At 35.5% G+C, this 18,279-nt stretch overlaps 1 protein-coding gene across 1 annotated transcript in view; it reads right to left on the bottom strand.

Annotated features, from left to right (window-relative positions):
• The window catches only part of LOC145692078 (uncharacterized), a 91,906-nt gene that overhangs the window by 59,986 nt on the left and 13,641 nt on the right, over positions 1 to 18,279 (bottom strand). The gene's annotated exons all lie outside the window — the stretch shown is intronic.

Below are 18,279 nucleotides of genomic sequence, written 5' to 3'. Positions count from 1 at the left end.
CAAATGTCTACAATGCACTTACTTCTCCTAATACCTCTGTTAAGAGGCATAATCACTGCGAAATTAAAATACTGCTAATTTTACAATAAGTGTGTGATATCTTCTAATATGTGAAAGACGATCGAAATGTGGAACAAAAGCTCTCTAGAGAATATCATTTTGCTTGAGATACAGTTATGAAAGTCACCTAGTAGTTCTTCGTTTGCAGCCATTCAGAAACGCGAAAATAACTGTCGATTTTCTGAATAGCTGGAAATCGAAAGCAGATAAGTGAATCGTGTTGACAGTATCTCATGTAAAATAGTATTGTCTAGGCCGCTCTTGTTCCACATTTTGATTATCTTTTATCTATTTTGAAGATATCACATAAGGTCGTTTAGGTGCATTTCGGCACGTTAAGAAATAAGCCGATACTGCTCTGAAAGTTATGATAATTTCATTCTGCAAAAGCGATAATGTTTGATAGTAATCCTTGCCCTAGCTAGGGACACAAAACCTTCCCCTGAAATGTAGTATTTCAAAGCACAAAAGCACATAAACGGACTGCTGTGAATTCATTGATTTTGGAAATCTTGCGGGAGAAATCGACACTTACTATGCGAGAAGTCGACACTTACTTCACATCTTTGGAGTACAAGGAACATAAAATACAATGAAATATTAGGTCTTTGGTTACTACCGTCTACGTATGTCTTATTTGCAAACTTTGCTGCGATTCATTACAACCTGAGTTGAAGTACAAGAGGAACCCAAGCAATGTAAGCTCGTTAAAAACGAACTTTGTTTTACTCCTGTTTTCCAACATGTTGCTTTCAATATTTGCTATCCATAGTAATCAATAATCGTAAATCAAATTTAACAGAACCATTCTCGGAATCCATATGCGAAGAATCCACCAGAGACTGATTTCTTCCAACTGAAACTTACTTTCTCATAGTCTTCTTTCACAACATTTTGCCAGGGTTCCTACGAACAAACTTGCCATAAAATAAGTTGAAATTGTTTTTGAAACTGCGGAAGAAAGATATATTAAGGATTGACAATTTTGAGTACTGTATAGTGGGAGACAAAATTTCTATACCATCATTAGAGGCTTTCTTTAATACATCAGGATCTTTTACACTTGTATTCTGTTCATCTTAAACCAAAGGTACTTCAGCATTAGACTTGTACCGAACTAAATGACTCAGAAGCTGAGCGTGTTTGTTATGTTTCCTAAACATATGGTGTATAGACTGAGATGAACCATACGGTAGTCCGTTTGTCTGAAGACTTTCCGTATAACAAAGAAACTACATGTTGAAAATTCCCTACAATTACTGTCGATTTATCCCCTAAATGCATTGATTAACAAAAGCTGTCACGAGCTGTCACTGTAACAAGCAGTATGTGTCAAACTGACACACATGCATACAGAGGGTATACTCTATCATAATATCAATCCTTTGCCTCCTTTCATCAACATATATTACCATTATATGTTATTTTTGACTTACTGAAACTTATAACACGGATATATTTTTATTAAATAAAATGTACCTATTCTAGAGGCTTGTACTTTCGTTGCAACAAGCAAAATCAATTTCTCTACACATGCAACTTGTTACTGAGAACCGACAACAACCTTCCACTTACTAAATGTTTCTATTCGCGTGCGTGTATGATCACTAGCTTTGCCAGACCTTAAAAGTGTCGAAATCTCGTGAGTGTCGATATCTTCCTAAATAAGCCTAATTACTGTAAATTTGGCTACTTTAATTTTGTCGTGACTTGGTCTTTTAAGTCTAAACTTGAATTTTCAAGGCAAGTAACACGAATGCCAATTATCTTCAGTTATTATGGGAATACATGGAGGCAGGGACGTACGTTGGGGGAGAATCGCGGGGGTCCCGACACCCTTCCCCCAAAATTTCGAATTTTGTGTAAATTTAGACTAATTTTAGGGGTAATTTTAGGAATTATAATATAAATTACCCTCATATTGAGTTTGGACGCCCGAAATAAATTCTTGCGTACGCTACTGCACAGAGGGGAATACAGCGGTAAAATTCGAAAAATGCCTTATAGGCTGATACGCAAGTGGTGGTGCTGCATTCTTCAGTAAGCTTAGCATGTACTCTACGTGTGTTGTAGACGGTTGTTCAGTGACATTTAATGAGCGCATGGGTTACTAAACCCCACAGAAGTGCTGCGTTCTGCTATTGGGTGCTGTAGAACACCAACTATATCTTAATGTACTGAATTTTTATGTATAAAATTAAGATTTTTTAATATTAAAATTTGGAAATAGAATAAAATAGAATAATGTCGCTGTGGTAGCCTAGTACATCAAGAGCTCCAAAAGGATCCAAACTCATCCAGAGTACCTTCCATCACAACTCGAAGCTTAACATCAAGGCCTGCAATCTGTTGTCCGCAATCCGTCGTGAGAAAGGTTGCTAACCAGAAACTACCAACACAGGATGTCCACCTCCCAGTTGAGGTGGCAATGATGACTACTGAAATTGAAATTTGTGTGTGTAATGGCTCTATCAGAAAATCCACAACAACTTCTAACTAAAATTTTGCGCAACGGAAAAATAAATAACCATTCTATCAGGCCTTGTTTCCATTTTGTACTAACACACAACACCACAAAGAGCAAGGCTATGTGATAATATATTTAAAAAATCAATCACATAACACTTTCGACACAATAACTGTGTCTTCATCAGACTTCCACTCGTTGTGGCTGCTTGGGAACTAATCACCTCTTATATGCTCTCCGAAGATCAACTTTTAATTAGGCTCCGCTCCTGCATTAAAAAGTAACACTTGAGAGGTTTTCATTTCTAGCTGCACACGTGTCCAATTCAAAGTTTACTTTTTTCGCTGCACACATTCTGGCTTTAATTATCGTTTTCTTATTAGTTTGTTCTCTTTCTTTCTTCTCCCTTTTCATTTCTTCTTCTTTAATCAGAATCTTCTCCCACTCTTTATTTATTGAGAATCCTGCATTCCAATTCATCATCTTGTCTCCTGCCTTCATAATCTTCCTGGCTTCTTTCCATTTTCTCATCAAAGTTCTCTTCTCCACTTCTATGACCTCTGCTTCTTCCCACCCTATCTTTGTCTCTTTCTGGTGCTTATATATCGCATTGTTGTCCCTTTTCAATCTTACATTATCCTTGTGCTGTTTTGTCCTTTCTTGCATTTTGTTTTTTGTTTCTCCTATGTAAATTTTGTTACACTCCGCGAATCCTACTTTATATATTACTCCCCTTTGATCTTTGTCCGCTATTGTTTTTCTCTTGATTCTTCTGACTATTTCAATTATTCTAATTCTAATTCCTGCTTTCCGAAGCATTCTCTTTATCTTCTCTGTTTCTTTGCCTACCATTTTTGTTCTTGTCTTCTTCCTCTTTCTTCCTCTCTCTTGCTATGTTTCTTGTGACCCTATCCCCTTCGTTGTATCCATTTCTCCTTAGTTGTGTCCACAACTTCTTTAAATCGGTTCTCCTTTGTTCTTCATTTTTGTTTAGGTTTCCTATTCTTTCCTCCATGTTTTTATGAACTTCTTCTTCGTACCGTGTTACGTCCGGAAATTTTATCCACACTTTATATATTTAAAAAATATCTTGGAATGTATTGCCTGAGGAGCATGCAAGGCGGAATAAAGATGTATTTTTTTATTACCGCCTCTGGCGGGATGTTGTGCATTGCGCACCTACAGTGCTTGAAGAGGATGGCTTAGCCATTCGATTGCTACTGTGCAAGTGGCCACTATCAGTTCTGTTATAGTCAACTGAGTATAGTGTAATTATGTATCTCGCGTTTCAGAATTAGTGAATATTACAGTTTATTCATGAGAAAGAAATTTATATTCCGATTTTTTTGAAGTATGGTTACCTAAGTTCTGAAAAGTGTTATTTCTGTTTGGCGATATTTTGTGGATAAATTTTTTTGTGGTGTGACACCAAATTAATTAAACCGGGAGTGCATATAATTATATACCAGTCTTGTAAATAGGTAAGTTGTTAAACTAATTTGTTAAATTCTCTGATTTAAAGTTTTTCATTTGTAGGAGTAAATATACAGTATGTCTATTTAACAGGAGGTTATTAGAACAATTTTGAAAATATTTTTTTAGAAAATTAAAGGTATGGAATTGTGGTAGGGTAGATTTTAATACACTGTTAGACTCCTGAAATATACTTACTGTAAAAATGGTTCTTTTTTTATAGTATAAAAAGATATATATATACATATATATATAAGGATATCAATTTACATATTTAGAAATTCTATTCTTGTTCGATTCCAATGAAAGTATATATTTATTGTTTGCGTTATGGTTATAAAATTTTTCGATTCACATATATAAGCTTTTATTTCATTATCCTGAGAGCATCTTTTTGATTATTTAAATCATGTTTTATTTTGTTTTGCTAAGTTGAAATACGCAGAAATCCTATAGATGATCATTGTTAGAGAATATTTAGCTAAGATTTGCACTAGAAGGAACTCCCTTTATTTCCCTCATTAAACCATTATTATTGTAAGGCATTCTTTACTCTATAGATATTTGTCCTGGTCATTAACGGCCGGTGGCCCACGACGGAGCCATACTTAAGGCACGTTACAAACAGTAGCAATCGAATCTTCAATAAAACAAACTTTACGAGAGTACTTGAAAATTGGTTACGGTGCATGCCTTACATATTTGAAAGGGCAAAGTTCTGGAGTAAAATCGGTTTTTTTCGAGATTATAGTAGGGAAAGGACAGCATAAGACATATATATATATATATATATATATATATATATATATATATATATATATATATATATATATATATATGGTTAGAAGGTTGTATATAGTAAAACCGGATTTCTTGTACGAAACAAATGCTTGTAAGAGTGCAGTCGCTACGAGGCAGAAATATTTTTCTAGTTGGAATATTTTTGTATAGCATAGCAATAACTTTTATTTCTTCATTAATTATGAATATGGAAAATCACGCGGGAAGGGCTGGTCAGCTCGTTTTAAATGGTTTTGTAGGAGAAGAAGGGGGAGTATTTATTCCGCCTGCAAGGGAAAGCAGAATCAAATAGGCAACATTTATCGTCGTTCACTGCTGATAATGTAACTGACCTGTCTTCAACAGGTGTGTGTTCTGATTTCACTGATAGCAGCGGAATGTTGAGGGACAAGTTGGAACCTTTGTGTGCGTCTACAACTAGTAATAGTAGCTCCCTGAATGCGTTTATTGACCTTGATCAACAGCTGAGGAGAGGATTGCGAAAGAAAAGAAAAATACAAATCCACATCACTTCGTTTGTGGCAATACACTCCCGCTGCACACTCTTTTTTTAGTACCAGGATGTAATAAACTCTCCTCCTTCTGACTTCTTTATTTTCTCTTTGTCTACTCAATAGTTTATCTCCTTGTCTACTTCTCTAGTCTAATCCCTTTCTTTTCATCTTCCACGTCTCTTATGAATTTCTGCAGCTGCCTTTTCGTTCCCTTCCATATTCCTAAACAGTCATCCACATAACGGCAAAAAGAAGAAGTCTTTCTTCTCCTCTTTCTATCGTCTCCTTCTCCCATCGATTCATTATTATATCCGATAGTACGGAACTTAAATAAGGTCCTATATTAAGTCCTTCCTTCATTTTAACAATCCTGTCTCTGATTATACAGTATCCATTCTTCCACAACACTTCTAATCCTTTTCTTACTGTCCCAGTTTTCTATTTTCTTTTCACCCATTTTCTCTTCTATTATTCTCAACATTTCTTTTCTCTTAAAGCTCGGGAACATTCTCTTAACATCCAAGCTAAATAACATCGTACTCTTTTTTTCTTCTTCCTAATCTATCTATCATCCTCTTAACCTCTTGCGCATTCTCTACTCTCCAACTTTCCTGTCATTCTGTCACTGCTTCGGCTATCCTCTTAAGCTTTTTCTCCAACAGTTCTAACATATTATTCCTGCAGTTAAGCACTGGCCTCAACTTCACTACTTCTTTGTGGATATTTGGAAATCCTCTCATCCTAGGCAAATTTCCTTCTTCTATCACTAACTTCTTGAACCCTTTCATTTGCAGTCCTCTAAAATATTTTTCTTTATCTCTTCTTCTTGACCTTTTTCTGCAACATATTCCTACGTCTTATCTTTGAGATCTCAAAGTTTTTCTTCATACCACACTTTATCCATCACAACTATAGCACCTCCTTTGTCTGTCTGTTTCAATACTATGTCCTTTCTCGTTCTTGTCCTTTTCATTCCTATTTTCTCTTTGTCATTCTGATTGCCTCTTTGTCTTCTTGATTTGTTATTTACCATATTTACTAGTTTCTTCCGAATTCTGTTCCTATCTTTTTCATCTTTTATTTTCGGAAGTGCTTCTTCTATCCCATAAACCGCATCTTCCTTATACACCTCTTCTTTGGCTACTCTGAATTTACATTCTAGACTTAAAAACTGCTACTCTTCTTCAGTAATCTCAATATCTCCTATGATTAAGACTCTTTTCTCATCTATTGTCTCTTCTTGTTTCCAGACTATTCTTTTACTTTCCTCCCACACTTTCAAGTTCATCGTAAATTCTCTTGTAAAAATACTGTTGTAAAAAATACGGCTGTAAAGTGGAAACACTAAGGGCATCATCAAAACGTTCCCTTCTCTTCTGTTAAAGTGTCATCAAAACTTTGGATTAACAGCAACATATCTTAAACGAAATTAGTCACCGATTCATCTGGACGTTGAACACGTTCCCTTAACTGGTCTTCTATATCTAACTAAACAGTAGATTTTCCAAACTCTTTAATGATGCAAGCCCTTAGCTGATCATATGATAACTGAGAAATGTTTCTACGCTCCAAAAATATCTTGAATCATTTCCGAAAGTCTCCCTTAAAAGCTATCCGCCTTTTTCTTATCGTCCCACGAACTGATATTGGAAATATCATCATACTCGTCAAGATAGTTTCTGATATAATCATTTGTTCCTACATCATAGCGAGGGAGTGGGTACGTGTCTCTGGATATTTGTACTTGAATGTTTCTTGCAATGTCAGAACTTTCATGACCGTCAGTTTTCTGACTTTGCGCTGACCTAGTATTTGAAGTCACCATTATGTTCCAACGCGTGCCGTACGTGTGTGGAATATGTGTTAGTGTAACAGCGTGTTTCTTCTTAGTTTTCTTTATCTTTAAAACTTCGAGTTCAACGTTATCTAATAATTGACCTAATTCATCAACAGGCATGAAAATTGCTTAATCCCTAATACCAAACATATCAAGCAATAAATGCCTGTCAACCATATTATGGCCAGAAAAAAGCACGGAACAAAAAGAAAAAACTGTCGAACAAAAATATCGTAATCAGAATCGAACCCAGAACCCTACAGATTCATTAAGACGCCTCCTCCATGTCATTCTGTAAAGAATACTTAATATTGGGGCGTAAATTGAAAATCGAACCCTTAACTATAGGTTCTCCGTCTATCTAAATCTTAAGTTGATTTCTCTCAGAATATTGCGAGACATAGAGACAAACATGGATTGAAGAGAATAGGAAACGATAATTGAATGATAAAGAGGTTTTAATTTCATTACTCGTCCTTATAATGAGAATAAAGACTGTGCTTGAGATACGAATCAGGGAATCTGAAACTATCAGATAAGGTAATATGAAAAGGCACTTACATTATGATCGTTGAGGTAGCTGTAGTAAACCTCAAAGACTCTGCCTCCTCTGCAGCTTATGTAACTCCTAAGGCGAATGTCAAGTCTAGAACTGAAGTATAGACTTGAAGTGGTGTCAAGTGAACGTTGGTGGTCCTTTTATATAAAAGTGCGGAATGCAATCCGCATGCTTTTCATATTTCCTTGTCTGGGAGTTCCACGTGTATGTCTGATAGAATAAAATCAATTTTGGGCTTATTTCAATAAAGAGGATTAGATCCTGGAAACAACCCTGACTTAATTCATTCAATTCGGCAGTTAATATTTTGTACTCAAACCAACTTTGAATTATTTACATAGATTTTTACAAAAATTTAAATATTTACAATAATTTGTTTTTTTTTTTAATTTGGTATATGACAATATAGTGACGAAAGTTCCTAGAGGGGAGTTATCATCCCCCCTTGAACCTTGGTCTGTTACACATAAACGGCCAAAAAGAGTTTTTAATTGAAGTTTTTGTAGATACATTTCTAAAACATTTTTTACCTAAATTAATTGACTGGTATCATAGAGAATCCAACCTGAATCCAACGGAAAATGAATGGGCAGAAGTTACGAGAACTGTACATAAAAATAGCTCTGGCAACTTACGAAGGAGATCTGACGAGCTAAAGTAGGTATTTGTTAATACGTAGGAAGACGTGGGACATGGTCACCAACATGCCGCTAGTTTAGTTAACCCCGTGCCAAGGAAGCTATGGTGACTACACGAGATACTAATCGTAAACAAATTCACAGTCAACACAAGATGCTCTTTATAGAGCTGCCTAACTGCACCAATTTCTCCTGTAACTTGACATCAATTAGACATAATTTCGCAGCATACTTCTGATTATGTACAATTAGTATACGGAATGTTTCTCGTGGGCAAGTGGTTTGTGTTCTCCCTTGCAAGTCAATGTATCTAAATTCGATCCCGTGTGATGTATTTTTACATTTGCTTTTGTGTTTTAAAATCATTCTCTTATTGTGTTGAATAGTTGAAATGACGACATAACAATGATTAAGGAGAGTAATCGTTTGTTTTTCTGGCTTAGAAAAGACATTGAAATCTATACTATTGTTATGTTTTTTGCCATTTTTTTGTTTTTTTGTTAGCCAATAGTAGATGGGAACTACATGTGACAAATTTTATTTGAAAAAGTATGAAATTTTTTTGGATTCTATTATGCATTGTATAAGGAAACTAATTTGGGGAAGAGAGGAATGTAAATTTTAATTAGTATAAATAATTTGAATAAAGATCGATTATTTGCGAAAAAGTTGTAGAAATGATTAGTTATTAATGGTGGATAGATTTTGATAATGATTGTTTATTATTTATTATTATTTTTATTGAGCGACTTGAGCGTAATTAAACTTATATATATATATATAATATTTTTAGTTTATTTTTAGGAAGGACAAAATATTTTGGAAGGAATTTTTTAAGTGATAAGTTTAATTTAAGTGGTTAATTTTGTTATTTATTACAGAACATTAATTAGTGGAATTATTTTAAATGACAGGCAAACAAAAGAAAGAAAAGAAAAGAAAAAATTAAAGAAACATTTTAAAACTTATTATATATGTATTAATAAAGAAATATAAAATTAACGAGTGAAAGGAGCAATTATTAGTATGTAAGGTTTTAGTTTTTGAGTTTAGATTTTTAGTTTAATTTATTGAAATGGCGATATTGAAATGCAAGATTTATTGTGTTAATTGTTTATGTAATATTTATTTTATTAGTTGGGATAAGGTGAATGAATATTTTTTTAAATAAAATAATTATTAAAGTGAACACTACATTCAAAGGATGTACAAAACATTCTTACACACTCTGTGGTCGTTATTAATAATGTTTATAACGAATTGATATTTAGTTTAATTGCTATTTGTGTTGAGGTTTTAGACCAAAACGACAATTTATTATGATTGTAGATTTTTTAGTGCGAAGCATGGCGTATTGAAGTTTATAATTTATGTTTATAGGATTTCTTTTAATTTAGAGAAACATAATTGGTTATTTATTAAGTTATAATATTTATATTGTATGATAATTTATAAATTTAGTACGTAATTATAGCTTGAGCTTAACACATGTGTTTGAGGTACAATAATAAAGCATTGTATTTGGTATAGACATAATAGATAATATTTAATGAATGAACACTTACGTAGCTTTAATGTAATATAGTAAATAAATTTACGTAGGACTCTTAAACTATTATACATACGCGATTTAAATTAGAATTACCACAAACAATATTTAATGAAATTGACTATATATATATATATATATATATATATATATATATATATATATATATATATATATATATATATATATATATACAGGGTGCGGCACGTAAAACCGGCCCGTCGTAATATTCTGGTATATTGTGTTTTTGGCAACACTTAAATAATCTACCTTCCTACCAAGAGATGGCGTGTCGAGGTCCGGTCGACTTACGTGACCTGCAGCAGTCACGTGCAGCCGCAGCCAGTGAAACTTGTCGAAACCAGTTGAGAAAAAGGCCTCGTTGTGTTAAGCCGGGTGAGTGTCAGTGTGTGATAATGCCGTATTCGATACCCGAGCGTGTTGCCATTGTTGAAGGGTTCATTCTCACTGGATCTTTTGTGAAAACAAAGAATTTTTTTCGGGAGAAATTTCCAGGACGTTCTGTGCCAGCAAAAAGCACCATTCAGGAATTGATTGAAAAATGGCGGCGTACAGGATCGGTTCAAAATGCTCCCAGGAACAGACGACCATTTGTCTGCAAACCTGAATTAAAGATGCAGGTGGAGGAGATAATGACAAGAACTCCTTGAAAGTCAACCAGGAGATTGAGTCAACAGGTTCATGCGAGTGAGAGAAGTTGCAGACGTGTTTTAAGGGGACTGAAGTTAAAACCGTACCGGATAAGTGTTGTGCAAGAACTGAAGGAGCCTGACCTGCAGAAGAGGGTGCATTTCTGTTCATGGCTGTTGAGCAATGTTGCCAGTGGTCTCTTGGATCCACTAATGCTCATCATGAGTGACGAGGCGTGGTTCCACCTATCTGGGTACGTAAATTCCCAAAACAACCGGTATTGGTCAACAGAAAATCCACACGCAATCCACCAGGTACCCTTGCATGATGAGAAGATTGGTGTTTGGTGTGCCATTTCCGCCACACGCGTAATTGGGCCCATATTCTTTGAGACGACAGTGAACAGTGACGTGTATATGGGAATCCTGGAGGAGTTTTAGACACACTTGACCGGAGAGGAGTGTCAGTTATGTTACTTTCAGCAGGACGGTGCAACATGTCACACATCAGCTGCATCATTGTCCCTTGTGCATGAGATGTTTACACCAGAGAGGACAATCAACAAAGGCTTGTGGCCTCCTCGGTCACCAGACTTGTCCACGTGTGACTTTTACTTATGGGGACTGTTAAAGGGAAGAGTATACGAAACAAATCCACACACAATTGAAGAACTCAAGACCAGGATCCAGGATGTCACCAATAGCATTACAACACAAGAACTGGCAAGGGTATATATTAATCTCCTCAATCGTGCTCACATGTGTGTTGAAGTGGGCGGAGGACACTTTCAGCACCTGCTCTGAAGGCTGCTGTGAAGGTGAGTAGTCATATTCAATACATTACATTTTATTTTATGTGTTCACTTTACGGGCCGGTTTTACGTGCCGCACCCTGTATATATATACTCAAAATTGGGAGTAATTAATAAACGTTTTTTATATTTGTTGGATTATGCATATTAGAATACAAATAGGATATATTGTAATTAAAGGCATTAGCGGATTTTGAAATTCATTCAATTTACAAAGAAAAGGACTATTTATGAATAATAATTAAAATAATTGATTATGTAGCCCTTAAGGGATCCGGGGTTTTGGGGGTATTTTTCAGACTTTCAGTCAAACAGCTACTGCATCGTCACTATTTATTCTAGGATCATGGTTCATACCTCATTCCCTTCAGAATGGAGATGGCTTTCAAATGATACCACTTGCATGCTCATACCATATACCAGGAGAGGGAAAAATGTTGTCAAAGGGAAAATTTTAGGGGAAAATTTTTTTCACATTTTGGGCCCTTCTGGAGCGACCCTGTGTGAACGTAGAGATCTCCGAAAAATCTGATAAATAGTAGTTGGTATACTGAATGCGTGTGCCAATTTCAAGTTTCTATCTTGAATACTAAGGGCGGAAGAAATTTTATCAAGAATTCCTACAATGCCCCAAATTACCGCAAAACACCATGATCTCAGGTAAAACATTTCCTGAAACATCTCTATTTACCCTAGGACTATAATCCGCCAATCATTCTTTTCAGAATAGAACTGCCTTTTAGGCGGTACCATTCACATGTCTCCATCATGTACCTAAGACGGGACAATCCCGAAAAAAAGGATTTTTTGGTCTAAATATCCTTTTTTTCAACTTTTAGCCCCTCTGGACCCCCCTGTTTTAACGCAGAAATCTAAAAAAATATGTTAAATACTAATCGGTGGACTGAATGCTTGTGCACAATTTCAATCTTCTAGGTGCAAAAATAAGCTCGCCAAAAAAATACCGAAAATGTCTCATATTCCCCTATACATAAGTATATTTTGATAAAAATTCCCCGACACATCCCTAATTACCTTAGCGGTCATGTTTCTCCCATCATTCTCTTCAGAATAGAACTGCCTTTCAGACGGTATGACTCACGTCTCTCCATCATGTATCTAAGGCGAGAAAATCCCGAAGAAAGGGATTTTTTGGTAAAAGTATCCCTTTTTTCAACCTTTTGCCCCTCTGGATCCCCCTCCGTTTTAACGCAGAAATCTGAAAAAAATCTGATAAATACTAATCGGTGAACTGAATGTTTATGCAAAATTTCAATCTTCTACGTGCAAAAATAAGCCCGCCAAAAAATAAACATAGGCTTAATAAAAGAAAATATATTTTAGAATTATGACGTCATCACCTCCTATGTCTCGAGGCAGGAAAGTGTGAAACCATACGTAAGGTCTTCTACAATACCTCTGGACTTGGAAAACAAAAAAAAACGGACGAAAAAGCTCAAATAGGAGAGTTATAACGCAATGTACCATGAAACACCCGTATGGTAGAAATTGTTCCATTGGATCCCCAAAGAGGTAGAAGGTTACAAACTATGTATTCTCGTTTGTTAACAAATAGTACAACACGTTTATTTAAATAGACGTTGAATAGCACATAAAAGAAGCAGTATAAACGATAAAATATTTTTAACTAATAGATATAGGTACAGGCTACGATATTATTTATTTTAATGTTTAACGCTTTAAATTTTAGTTTTGGTATAACATTAAATTTTTATAGTATTAAGTATAATAAACATTATAAAATACTTTTTTACTATTTTGAAAAGGGTTTTGAACTTGCACAGCTTGATGGTGGTGTATTATAGTAAAGACGGGCGCCAATATTTAAAGAGGAGAAAAAATATTTAGTAATAATTTGGCAAATGGAACTGTTTGTTCGTTGATTTATAAATTGACTAGGAAGAGTAGAAAAGACTTTATTATGTAGGCAGATGAAAAGACTTAAAACTTTGCTTCACGTTGAAAGACTTGCGACAATGTTTGAAGATACTTCAGAAAGGAAAAAAAGCTAACTGTTATTTATATCGAATTGACTAAATGTGTTATTAGTTAGTATTTTGCTGGCATAAAATCTTTATTTATTAATTTTGGCCATGACTTAGTAAGAAGAAATATACTTTTATTCCTTTTGTTTAAATTGATTGTATATGCAAAGAAGAAAAACTTGCAATCACTTTTTTAACTAATGCTATACTGACCCAGACGATTAATAAGCGAATTTTTGAGTCAACTTAAGCAAGATGTGCTATTTGTTATGTACTTTTATTAATTATTTATTTAAGAGTTTTTTTTATTTAAATTAATGTGATAATAATTTTTGCAATAGCAGTATGCAGGGTTGAATATCAATTAAGTGCTGCTTTATAGATATTATGAATAAACAAAGTTGTATATTATAGGAAAACTTAGCTTTAAAAACACGTTAAACTGTTTAATACACAAACATATTTGTTGACGAATAAATACTTATAAAAGTTATTTAATATTATCAGCAGCACACATTATAAATATATTTTTATTTTAAGCAACTTAAGACCTTAAAATTGAAAGTATATTTATATAATATTAGAATACCAAAAGAAAATTTGCCTATAGATATTTATTTGTTAATAAGAGAAAACGGTATTGTTAGCTTTACAATTAGAGCATTTTGCCGTTATTAAAAAGGAGTATTACTGTTAACATAAACATAGCTTGTATGTAAATTTTTATGATTACTGGATAGCGATATGAAAATAGTGACGCAATAGACATTTTAAATGGATAAGCTTTTTTTGCGTTTGTTATAGAACTTAATTATGTATTTTTTATTAGTACAGATTAATATATTGGTTGTTTAGTATACGTTTTCTTCCAATGAGGTGATCACATGTTTGGCCTAGTTGGAAACCGGTATCCCTATTGAGTTGTTGCCTTCTTCTATTGTTAGTTTTGCTTCCTTTACTTTTGTTTCGCAGTAGCCTAACACTTTACTATAAAAGTTGTTTCAGAGAAAGAGATGTTGTGTCCCTCAGTTATGCTATGCTCAGCCAATATCTTATTCTCTTAAACTGCGTTGATAGCAAAGTGTTCAGGCTATTGGGGAAGAAAAGTGAAAGAAGCAATAGCAATGGCAAGAAGCAATAGCTCCATGGCTTCCCCTCATTGGAAGAAAACGTATACAAAACAACCAATCAGGCCTTGCCGACCAACCTAGTCAACCAGCTAATCACAATTGAGGCCATAGACTGACACTGATTGGACGTCACCATTGACCAATCAAATTCTGCTCCTAGTAATTAAGGATCCTGTAGTGCGTTAGAAATAGTGAGAAATACTTTGCAGTGGGTGCATGAACTAGGAACATGTTTTCGCAGTCACTTCTAGTAAGATCAAGAATTTCTGCTCTGTTCGAAGCTAATGCTGGTGGTCCCGTCTCAACATTGTAAACAATAATTCCTTTGTCCTTTGGTGGATTTGTAGACTCAGTCAAATAACAAGCGTTGTTGAACATTATAAAGAAATTCTACGTTGGAAGAGATGAAGACTGAAGGAATTGTCGATACATCTTCAGGATCAGCAGCTAGGCTTCTGTGGCTTATTAAAGAAGGATCTGTGTTTCTTGAGCTGAAAATGGCAAGCGACATTATTAGCAGCTTCGAGCTTCTTAATAGGACACTTCAAGGCCCATTTTCATTGTGAAAAAGGGAAATAATGTAACTCATAAATGAAGATATGAACTTGAATAATATGCTCAATCACTGATCTTAAGTTCATTGTACTGTCATGATACTTTCAAGTCAATATCATCGCTCCGGAAACCCCATTAATTTTAATAAATTGTGGCAACAATACTTTATATAGGATTTTTCATGCCGTTGGAATAGAACCTGTTACCCACCATTAATAGGATTTATCCCAAATTGCAGCATTTTAGTTCATATCGTGTGGCATTTTGAAAATTTGGGGAGGGGTCCAGTGCCATTAGCTTTTCTTTAAATTTGGCCCACAATGTTAAGTGAAAGGTACTGTGCCCCCTAGAAAAATTTTGATGGGCACGACTATGGCGTCAGCAATGCACTAAGGAAAGAGTGTGTTTCAGATGTGCACAAACGCATAAGAAGCCATCCAATAAACCTGTTAGCAAGGCCTGCGCAACCTGTGCCATTGAAGGACATAGGGCTGTCAGTGGGGATTGTCCAAAAAGACCCCATAAGACGAAAATGCTGCAGCATTAAAGAATCATTTATCAGTACAAGCTCAACGGGAAAAACAGTCATCAAGAGCAACTCAATGATAGAACCAATGCAACAAAGACAGCAGGAACGAACAGCAGATACAGTACAGAAGAAACCAGTACCAGACCACACCAAACAATATATACATCAATCTGTCAGCAAAGCAACAGACATCATGATGTGAGTGCCAAGTATCTTCACCCACACAACACACCCAGAAGATAGAAAATACTAAAGCTAGTCCTCAAGGAAACCTCACATCAGACTATGAAGTCACACTTGCAACCAATCACGATTTCAAACGGACATACATACATTCCAATCCTGAAACTTATTGGACAGAATCCAGGCAGGAGGGAAGAAGAAACCGGGCGAGACCATCACAAAACAAGCGTCTAGGGGATGAAGAAGATGCCTGAATTGTATGCTAAAAATAGCACTATGTTCCACTAACCAAACTTACCCACCAGAATAAAGACATCTAACAAATTGAATTCACACCCACCTTTTTAAGCTAGATAAATTACAGACACTAGAATATGCTTTTTACGTCGTCTGTTCCACCCCTTCTTTGTGTGATTTACCATGTAAATAACTTGAGCATGTGCATGACCGATAAAGGGAGTTTATCTGGACTCCATGTATTTTTAGGCTTTTCCTCTTACTGCCCAATCCAATGGTAAAGTGATAAGTTCTTCACACGCCTTCCTATCTTCTTTGCTGCTTTTCTTTCCTTCTCTAATTCACATTGTGCGGTTAATGTCTTTGGATAGAAACCGCGACGCAACACAACATTCAACATGCTGCTTTAGATCTCTGACCGCATGTAGGAGGTGCACGTACATATAAGTTAGTGCATCACTCACGGAGCGAGCTTCCTTGCTAAGGAGCTCTCTTATCTCTAGTTTAGTTTCCTGTTTTCCTTGGGTCTCATACTTTACCCTGGAAAAGAGAACAACGTTGTTGGTTCTCGAAACGTTGGACGACGTAGAATTTATCCGGCTGATTGTCCAAGAACAACTATATTCATCACGACACTAGGAAAGCTTCAATTCTTAAGATAAAATGTTTTCTTAAAACACTGAGTGGAGTCTATAAGGGTTTTTATTACTTTCTACTACTGTTTTGTTCTATGGCGATCGACAATCAGACTAGGAATATTTGATTTCTGCCACTACCGATTTGAAATAGATGTTAACGTAGGAGATGAAACTTTTTTGACACTGAATCTATTTCCAAAAATCTCATCTCGATATCTATTACTATTTCGGATGTTAAAGATCAATATTGAAACTGAAAATACTAGTTAATTCTTACCATTTTCAGTTTTAGTTAAGTGTTAGGTTTGGAAATGGGAACATATTCTATGTACACTCAACCCATTTCGAAGAAGTGCTTGTTTGTATATTTAAGTTTCGAATCTATAAAAATCAAGGGGCCGCGGTGGCTCAGTGGTAGAGCGTTCACCTCTGGTGCTTGGGGTCCCGGGTTCGATCCCTGCCCCCGCCAAGTGAACTTTGTGGAGGACAAACACCGTGTGCGTGGGTTTTCTCGGGGCTCTCCCGTTTCCTCCCACTTTCTTCATTCCACCATTTCATTCATTACTCATCATCACCGTCTCCTTTAGCCTAACCGGCATAACCGTGGTACGTAAAACTTAAAGATTTCATTTCATTTCATTTCTATAAAAATCAACATTAAAACCGAATATACTAGGAAAGTTTTACCACCTTCGGTGTCAGTAGAGTGTTATAAGTGGAGACGGTATATTTTCTTGAGACTGAATCGGTTCCAAAGAAACGATTGTCCCTATCTATTACTGTTTTTGTTTTATGGTGAAAAGAATTGATGTCGGATAGATTGTTTCTACAAATTCCGGTTTGAATAGAGGATTAACGGGAGAGATGGAACCTGTTCTTGAGACGTTGGATGGATTACGGAAAATATGTTCCGACATCTCTATCCGTTTTGCCTATGATACTTCCAGACATACATGCCGTTGAGTAAGACTTTCGATACTTATGCATAGTATAGTTTCATAGCAAAGAATGCATCTCTTTCTGTGCTAGAGATCTCATCTTTCATCCGTGGGGTCCCTGATTCCATTTCAGTTATTCCTAACTGAGCTTTATGATAGGCAAATGCTATGTGCGTCGGTTTTCTGGATTTTCCAGTTTACTCTCACTTTCTCCGTACCATTATTTCATTCATTACAATGATTCTCGTCTCTCTTAGTAGAGTCGCATGATCGTGGCACAGTAAACTAAAAACAGGTTTTGCATTGATCTAAGGGACAAAATTTTGCCAAGAAACGTAAGTGACATAGACTAGCTATGTAATGCTGCAGATCTAGACACTTATCGACGCTGCCTTTAGCTTCATTCCAAAACGCAGACGGGACGTTCCAAAACGGTGAGTTTCATAGTGGTCTGTGGAAATACATGGACTTATTCTGGCTCGTTTGTGTTCTTTTTCATCTTTTAGTTGGCATTCAAATGCTTATAATCTTCGATAATTTTATATTTTTAGTGTCCGTGCTAAATATCTTATTAATTTTCGAATTGCTAAAGTTGGAAAGCTTACGTAACATCCCTCATCAATCGAAGATTGTTATTGTTGTCTGACGTTAGATTTGTGCCATAACTGGTCTGTTTTAGTTCTAGTGCGCCTGCTCCATCAATAAGCACGAATTATGGCCGTC

Source organism: Thermobia domestica, chromosome 8 (assembly GCF_964235325.1).
Source record: "Thermobia domestica chromosome 8, izTheDome1.hap1.1, whole genome shotgun sequence".
NCBI lineage: Eukaryota > Metazoa > Arthropoda > Insecta > Zygentoma > Lepismatidae > Thermobia > Thermobia domestica.
The sequence above is the reverse complement of the archived record's forward strand: the minus strand, read 5'-3'. Positions and strand labels throughout refer to the sequence as shown.